We start from the raw sequence: 8,619 nt of genomic DNA on the forward strand, positions 1-8,619 counted from the left end.
AGATGCTTCCTGTCAGTGTGACAAAATAGCTGATAACAATCCAATGATAACGAGATAGGATTGATTTTTGGGTCACACCCTCGGAGCGTGTTTGCCTCATTGCATGGGCTTGTACTCAGGTTGAGCATCACAGTGCGGAGTATGTGGCAAGGCTGCTCTGCCCAACGAATGGCAGGCAGGAAGCAGAAGAGAAAGACAAGAACATCTGTGGTCCTACTGTCCCTTTCAAGGACATGGCCTCGGTAACTCAAGTTCTTTTCATGTGGCCCGTTCACCTGCAAGTTTCACTGCATCCGAATTTAACCTCAGGCGGTGACCCAACCTTCAACATACAAATCTTGTGGCAACATTTAAGAAACATTTCTTCTTTCAGAGGTGGTTGCCTGCAGACTCCCGCCATGGATCATGTGATCAGAGGTGCAGTTCTGTGTTCTGCAGGCATAGGAAACATGTTAAGGACTTTATTGAGCAGCAGAGATATATTAATGGAATCTTAAAGGACATCATTCGTGACCCTCCCTGTAGCGCTTCCCTCGCGAAAGTGGTCTTTCGTGATCCCTATGGATTTGAGAAGCAGACAGAGCTGTTCATTGATGCAGAGGGAATCCACACTGGACAGTGTACGGTGGCAGGAAGACCCAGATGAATATTGGCAATGTCTTGTCCTGAGGACAAGCCTGAGGACAGGGGCAAGCTGGCACGAGCCTCCTGGAACTATGCCATGGTCATCTCCCACAACCTGGAGACCAAGAAAACAAGAGAGAAGCTGCTTTTAGGGTTCAAGAAGGTCATTTCCTCAGCCAACAGAGCTGTTGTTGGTGTGGTAGCCAGTGGGGGCATAAATGAGAAACCTATCTGGAAGTACAAGGCAAAAAGTAGCTGCTGGCCACATGTACGGAGTGTGGCCATGAATCCTGAGGAGCGACCCTTTGGAAGTGGTAACCACCGGCACGATGCAAAGAGATGCTCCTGTTGGGCGCAAAGTGGGTTTCATTGATGAGCGCCGGACAGGGCAACTACATGGAACCAAGCTGTACAGAAGAAAGACATAGAACTCAGGAGCTAATAAAGTATGTCATTTGGCTAGCTAAAATAAAATGTTAAAATTAAAATAAAAAAAGAAGAGGAGGAAGAAGAAGAGAAAGAGGAGGAGGAGGGGGAGCATCCAAACCGTAGTAAGAGCCAAAACAGCCAAAACATTGTCAACCATAATAACATACTGTGTTAACACAACAAAATATACTAATTATTGTGATTTAATGGTAGAATAACTAATAAATATATTTATCATTATAACTTCACTTTCATAGTAGTCTATGGACTAGGGAATAAAATGTTATAAATAGGTAAAGGTTTTTCCTTGCTGACCTCCACTAAATTCACTTTGCAATTAGTCTGCTTTCTTTATATGTGAAAAAATGTGACATCAAAATAAGAACACAGTGACTACAGTACAATCAATAAAGTGGGAAAAATAAATACTTCTTTTTTTTCTGGAAGAAATTAAATCTTAAATACAAAGTAGTTTTTGTTTTTTGATTATAGTTTTCCAATTCCAGAAAATAGGCTAATCCATCTGGCCATGATCTAGAAGTCTACACACAAATAATAAACTAAGAATAGTAAGATAAACTAGGTAGTGGTAGTGTGTGCACTACAGACTACAGAGGCAGAGGAAGGAGGATATCCAGCCTGGTCTACAGAGTGAGTTCCAGGACAGCCAGGGCTACACAGAGAAACCCTCTCTAGAACCACCATCTCCCCCCAAAAAAGAAGAGTAAGGTAAACCAGGCATGGTGGCTTATGCCTTTAATCCCAGGAAGGTGGGTCCCTCCAAGTTCCAGGCTATCCAGACATACACAGTAAGTCCCGGTCTCAAAACAGACAAACTAACAAAAACACCTGTAGTTGGCATTTTCTTGGGCCATCAACCAGCTCCCAAATAAAGACATTGAGACTTATTAATTATGAATGCTCAGTCTTAGCTTAGGCTTGTCTCACTAGCTCTTTTAACTTAACATGTTTCTCTTCATCTACATTTTGCCTTGGGACTTTTTAATCTTTCTTTCATTCTGTATATCCTACTTTCCTGCTTCCTCCATGTCTGGCTGGCTGGCCCCTGTTGTCTCCATGGCATCTCTTTTCTTTCTTTCTTTCTGAGCCCCAAATCCTCCTCCTCTTTACTCTCCCTGCCCGGAAGTCCTATACCTTGTCCCTCGCTATTGCCCATTCGGCTTTTTATTAGACTAATCAGGTGACTTAGGCAGGCAAGGTAAAACAGCAGCACATCTTTACATAGTTAAACAAATCAAAACATCTTTGCACAGTTGAACAAATATTCCATAACAAAAGCCAAGAACAACAAATAAAACAACAACAAACAAAAGCAGTAAAACAGGAGTTACTGAAAATTTTGGAGTCTCAGTAAATATGAGAAAATTATTTAAAAGTACTAGCTGGAAGAAGTGACTGATCATTTATAAGGATATTAAAATTTCCCTTGACTTGACATTTTTCTTTGTGCCTTAGAGCATCATCTTAGTAAAGGAGGTAGTAGCCAAAACAATTGAATATTTTTACACAAGTATTTTTATTTGTGTTTACTTATTTTTAAATTAATTTTTATTTATAAGTGCTTGTCAGTTTGTATTCATATTTGTGTCTGTATGTGGGTATGTACAAATGTGAGTACAGATGTCATGAAGACAGGAAGATGACATCCAATCCCTTCGGAGCTGGGATCCAAACTCTTGTCCTCATGATTGAGCAAGAAGTTCTCTTAACCTCTGAGCCATCTATCTAATTCTCAAAGTATTTTAATATACACTCTGTAAAATACTATCCAGCCTGCCTCTTTACCTCTGTTACTATCTCCTCAAAATCCCTCCACAATCATTCTGTCTCAAGCCTGTCCTACTTTCATGAGCTGAGACTTTGCTAAACTGTGAATTATTTTTTGAATGAATTTCTTTCAAATACATTTGTGATTGTCTAAATGGTATTTAGATAAACATTAAAATATCTCTTACCCAAAGGAAGCCCCCCAAATAGTGCCCCCCAATCTCTGGGTGTGTGAATGTGTGTGTATGTATGTATGTATGTATGTGTGTGTGTGTGTGTGTGTGTGTGTGTGTGTGTGTGTGTGTGTGTATTTATGTGAGGATAGAGACTAGAGGCCAGTCAGGGGTTTTCCTCAGTCAGTCACTCTTCATGTTATTATTATTTTGAGAAAGCTTTTCTGACCACCTGAACTCCACATTCCCTTTGGCTGGCAGGTCAGCAAGCTCCAGAGACCCACCTGTCTGCTCCTGCAGCTCAGGATTTCAGGTTCCTACTGCTATGCTGCATTACCTTTAGATTCTTGATTCCTCTCTGTGATTTCTTTGCTTTTTGATGTGTCCATCTCTTGTAACTATAGGATGGCCCCAAGAGAACATTGATTCTATTTAGTTCACAGTTCTTTCTGTGTAACATATTGATATTAAATATAACATACAGGCTACTTTAATCTTTATAGTAATTACAGTGATTTCATTTGGTAGTTACATTTAAGAAAGGCGGCTGTTTAGTTTTTGTATTTTTGAACACTATTATTAAAGGACCAAGTTAAACAGATGGCAGTTTATATAAATAGACTTTATATGAACAACTGCTACATTGAAGTGCATTGAATTTCACAGTAAAAATGTTCACTCAAAGACAGTCTATTTATTAATATCCATAAATCATCAATTACTTTATGATCTGTAATCTTTGCAATCAATTGTTACCATATAATGAACATCAGGAGAGTACAAATGGAAACATTTAGTTTGCACTAAACATTAAATTCTCAGCACTAAATGAGAACTGGGACTACATGAACCCTGAGAGGCTGCAAAACAGACCAGCCAGTAACTGACTTCTAAAGCGTTGCATTCTCTGTCTCTCCAAACCAGTAGTTTTTAACACGTGGGTCAACCAATGGAAAACGCGTATTTCCGATGGTCTTAGGAACCTCTAACAAATTTATTTTTGTTGCTACTTTATATCTGTAAGTTTGCTGTTGAGCAGTGGCTCAGTTGCCAAGACCATCAGAAATACATATTTTCCATTGGTCGCGACCCACAGGTTGAGAATCGCTGCTACAAACTGATTCCTTTCCCTCCTCTGTTTCTAAATCTGTAGTTCAAAGCTGTAACAAATGTGGGTGAACCTATGGAGAAGAAAATGAGAAGTGGACCAGGTGTCATAAATCTTTGTTGTTAGAATTCCCCTTTTATTGTATTTTCATCTCTCCTTTTCTATTTCTCTCTTTTTTGTTCAAGATGTTCCGTTTTCACTCATTTGTCCTTTCCAGATCCCTGATGAACTCTCTCTCTCTCTCTCTCAGCTCTCAGCAGGGCCTTTTGAAACACAGAAGTGAAATTGTGCAGGAGGTTGATGCATTAAAATTTAGAAATGGCAGGCAGCCAGGGAGCTGTCCCTGAGCGACAGGCTGCCTACAAAAGGACATGGGCCTTTTGCAGATCAGGACAGGAAGGTAGCATTCTGTAATCAAGCACGAAGGAGGCAAGGAGTTGCCATACACCTTGCAGCCTTCTTTGTGGAAGGTCACGCATCTCAGCTGTCTGAAGATTTACCAAGCATCAAACTCCTGAGCTAGCACTCTGATCTCCGGCTCTGTGGTTTCCACGATCCTTACTCAAAGCCACAGAACTGTCACTACGAGGCACTTTACTTTCTCACTTCTAAGTTGCCATTGGTCAGTTGCCCTTCTCTGGTGGCATTTGTTTTGACAGTCCTGTCCTTAGGAAATTTTAGTCAGTTCGTCAGATCAGTTCATCAGGCCCTTTCTACTCCATAAGATCCCCAAGTCTCATGCCATTTGCCTATTCTGCAACCAGACAATCCTTGCAGTATTTTGCTGTCACAGTCTAGGAGGCATGGTACAAGGATTTGTCTCTCTGTGTGTATATGCGTATTTCTTTATGACTCACTATAAAATGAGATAATTAGTGGGTTATTAAAAAATTAAAAACACAGGGCCGGGCGGTGGTGGCGCACGCCTTTAATCCCAGCACTCGGGAGGCAGAGCCAGGCGGATCTCTGTGAGTTCGAGGCCAGCCTGGGCTACCAAGTGAGTTCCAGGAAAGGCGCAAAGCTACACAGAGAAACCCTGTCTCGAAAAACCAAAAAAAAAAAAAAAAAAAAAAAAAAATTAAAAACACATGATGGGAAACATGTGGGGAAGGCAGGGAGCCAGAAGGAGGTATTGGGGATAGATTTGACTGACATATGTTGTACATATGAATAAAACTTTTCAAAGAAAATTAAAATACTAGTAAAGAACTATCACATCCAACAGAATAAATAATGACAAATGAGCTATGGTTTGAGGCTCAGTGTGAATTATGTTGTTCATATTATTACTGAATAGTTCATTTTCAGTTATCCTGTAAGTGCTTGCTTTTGGAGAAACCCAACAAAATGTTAATTAGTTAATATTGTATACACATCAACTAACTAATTAATGAATATTGTACAATATGTTAGAAAATCACAAGTGCCATAGGAAGAATTAGAAAGCTGACTTCCTAGGTGTCCATGCTAATTGACGAAGTGGGTTTTCGCTGATGAAATGATATTTTGCGAGGGGTTCCATCCTTATCTCAGATTATAATCCATCAGGATGTAACTTAGTAAGAGCAAGGATTTATAATTTATTTATTTATGTTTTACATCCCTACAGCAGTTTCTTCCCCCTTTCCTCCCAGCCCCCACCCCTCCAGCATTCACGTCTCTGTTTGTCTTCAGGAAAGGGCAGGCCTCCCACAGGTATCAACCATCCATGGCACAGCGAGCAAGACTAGACAGCTCTTCTACAAGGCTGGACAAGCCAACCCAGCAGGTGGATTTATATTTTACCCTACACTAATCATAGTGCTCAGAAGACCGTAGAGTCATGCTGATGAATACATTTTTCTTTATTTGGTAAATTAAACAATATTTTCTTCTATAGTCTCTTTTAGAAGGGGACCAATTCAGCAGCACACTCACCTAATCCAACCAAAATTATTACCTTAAAATGTGTTGCTAAAAGGTTAATCCTTTTCTCATTCAGTGTATCAGCTAACTACATCAGTTCTTTTTTTTTTTTTTTTTTTTTTTTTTTTGGTTTTTCAAGACAGGTTTTCTCTGTGTAGCTTTGCACCTTTTCTGGGACTCACTTGGTAGCCCAGGCTGGCCTCGAACTCACAGAGATCCGTCTGGCTCTGCCTCCCGAGTGCTGGGATTAAAGGCGTGCGCCACCACCGCCCGGCCGCTACATCAGTTCTTTATCCAATATCAGGTTTGGGTTTTTTTGTTGTTGTTAAAAACAAAGGATTTTTTTAAAAAAGATAAAATGTATAATGGTAGTAGGAAACCCTTTATCCTTCAGTTGAGTTTAGTGTATCATATATAACATTTGGGAGAATATTTATTTCTACATTCATACCACAAATATTCATTTTTCCCATGAATTTTGTCTTAAATTCTAAAACTTGAAAGAAAAAGAAGACTGTGGATATTCAAGCCAAGCTGATCATTTTGGCATCAGCTTCTCAGATGTGTGACTTACATATGAAATTGAGAGCAAAGTAGAAAGGCAAAAAGCTCTTGAGGACTCAGAGATTAGTAGGCTTGAGACCATTGCACCTCCCAGTTATTAATTTAGCTTGCTCTAGTTCAGTTGTCAAGGTGAAGCATTCCTACTCTGTGCAGCTGAAGGCTGGTTTTGATTTCAAGAAGTATAGAAAGGTCAGAGGAGCAGGAGGACCAGTTGAAGACCATCAAATGGTAGAAAGGGGTGAATGTTAAGGATAGAGAAAATGTATAATTGCTTGGTTTGCTTCTCAACATGACCCAAATTCATGTATGCTTGCAGGAAAAAAAAAGGTGTATTCATTCTATGAGTAAACTTTCAGAAGTACATTTGGAGTCATTGCTGTTTTGACTTTTCTACAAGTGGTACCTTGCTATAGGTGATGGGTTTAAACAAGAGACAGTTTTCTCTTTCTGAGCTTTGAATAGTATTAAGTAAAATGCAAAGAAAAACAATCTATTATTTGTGCTTTGTACCATGAATACCTATCATTTTCATGGCTCACTTCTCAGAATTTCAGGCCTGCTAATGCAGACTGCTCCTCTGACAGGGCAACTAGAATGGTTAGAGAGAGACACTCATGAAGCTTAGGGGCAGCTTTGGCTCCCCTTTCTGTCCTCAAGTACTTAAGAGGATTGAGGTGGTCACCATACAGACAGTAAATGAGTATTTATTTAATATGTTCTATAAACGTGTGTAGAAAACTACAGCATTTAATGTGCATATGCAAAAATATCTGGGAGTTGACAGTTATGACTTGATTCTGGAAAGTTCTAATATGTTCTTGCTTTTTGCTCACTCCATGCCAAATGGTGTTTCTTGGATGGCTGTCCCATCTTCAGGAAGTGGCACTTAGCTAGCACAAGTGGGTTACCTTCAAAGGTTGTGTCATGGTTTCCTGGTCCACAGTAATATGAACATCTTCTACCACATTTTCTAGTTGCCATAACTATCAGATCTTCCCACCATGGTGATTTCAAACTCTGTGGACTGATGAGTCAAAATAAAACTTTGCCCTTTTCAGTGTTTTCTGCCATGCATTTTGTCCACAGTGATAGAACTAACACAGCAGATATTTCCAGTTTGACATATGTCATTAGTTTTTTTTTCCTTTTCTGGAGATAAAATTTATATGATATCAGATGTAGGGGTCAATTTACTATTTAAGTCATAAATACTTGGCTTTTTGTTAATATATTTCCACAGAAATTATTGATATTCTATGCTACCCATCATTCATAGATAACTGTTCCTCAAAATTCTTTACTCATTGACTGTTCTTTATTTTTTTATATCATGAAATTTGTTTGTAAAATGTACAAATAAACTTATAAACAGTGCAGGTAACTGTATATAGGATATACAATGCTTAGGTTATTCCTTACATTTGGAATTTTCAACTATGGAATATAAAGTTAAATGTAATTTTAAGATAAAAACATATTTTGAACTTCAACTTTTAAAACTGTAGTATAATCCTTACAAATTTTCAAGAGTTTACATCTTTTTACCAGGGTCATATAGATGCACACGCTAAAGACAAATTGACATGAGTTGCTTAAGAAACAACCAGTGTATTTGGGGCTGAACAGAGTTGGAATTTAAGACACCAAAATTTTAGAGGATGAAGTTTTCTCCAGGATCTTCTAGGTCTCAAACAGATATCAAAGGCAAAATCCATAAGGAAAGAGAAGGGTTGCATTTGGTGTAAGCAAATAATTCAAATTTGAGGCAGTTAGAGAGGCAGAGTAATCACAAATCTTGTACTAAGGAATGGTGTAACTAAAGAAAATTCATGAGGCAGTTTCAGAAAAGGACTTGGGGAAAGGACAAAGGTATTTCTGGGAGAGAGCTAGGACAGATAACCCTGATGGCGATCCATGGGAATGGAGTGCTCTACCATAACTCCCAGCATGCAAACCAAGTTGCAGTGGTTAAAAAGTACCTTGACACTAGCTGTGAGTGAATCCTGGATTCTGGTGTCCTGCTCTGCT

General features: G+C 39.1%; 1 pseudogene; it reads left to right on the top strand.

Annotated features, from left to right (window-relative positions):
• Nucleotides 1–233: 233 nt before the first annotated feature.
• LOC128097039 (60S ribosomal protein L8-like) lies at nt 234–1,052 on the top strand (annotated as a pseudogene).
• The last annotated feature ends 7,567 nt before the right edge of the window (nt 1,053–8,619 follow it).

Source organism: Peromyscus californicus, unplaced genomic scaffold (assembly GCF_007827085.1).
Source record: "Peromyscus californicus insignis strain IS unplaced genomic scaffold, ASM782708v3 Scaffold_5__1_contigs__length_169319896, whole genome shotgun sequence".
Classification (NCBI taxonomy): Eukaryota; Metazoa; Chordata; class Mammalia; order Rodentia; family Cricetidae; genus Peromyscus; species Peromyscus californicus.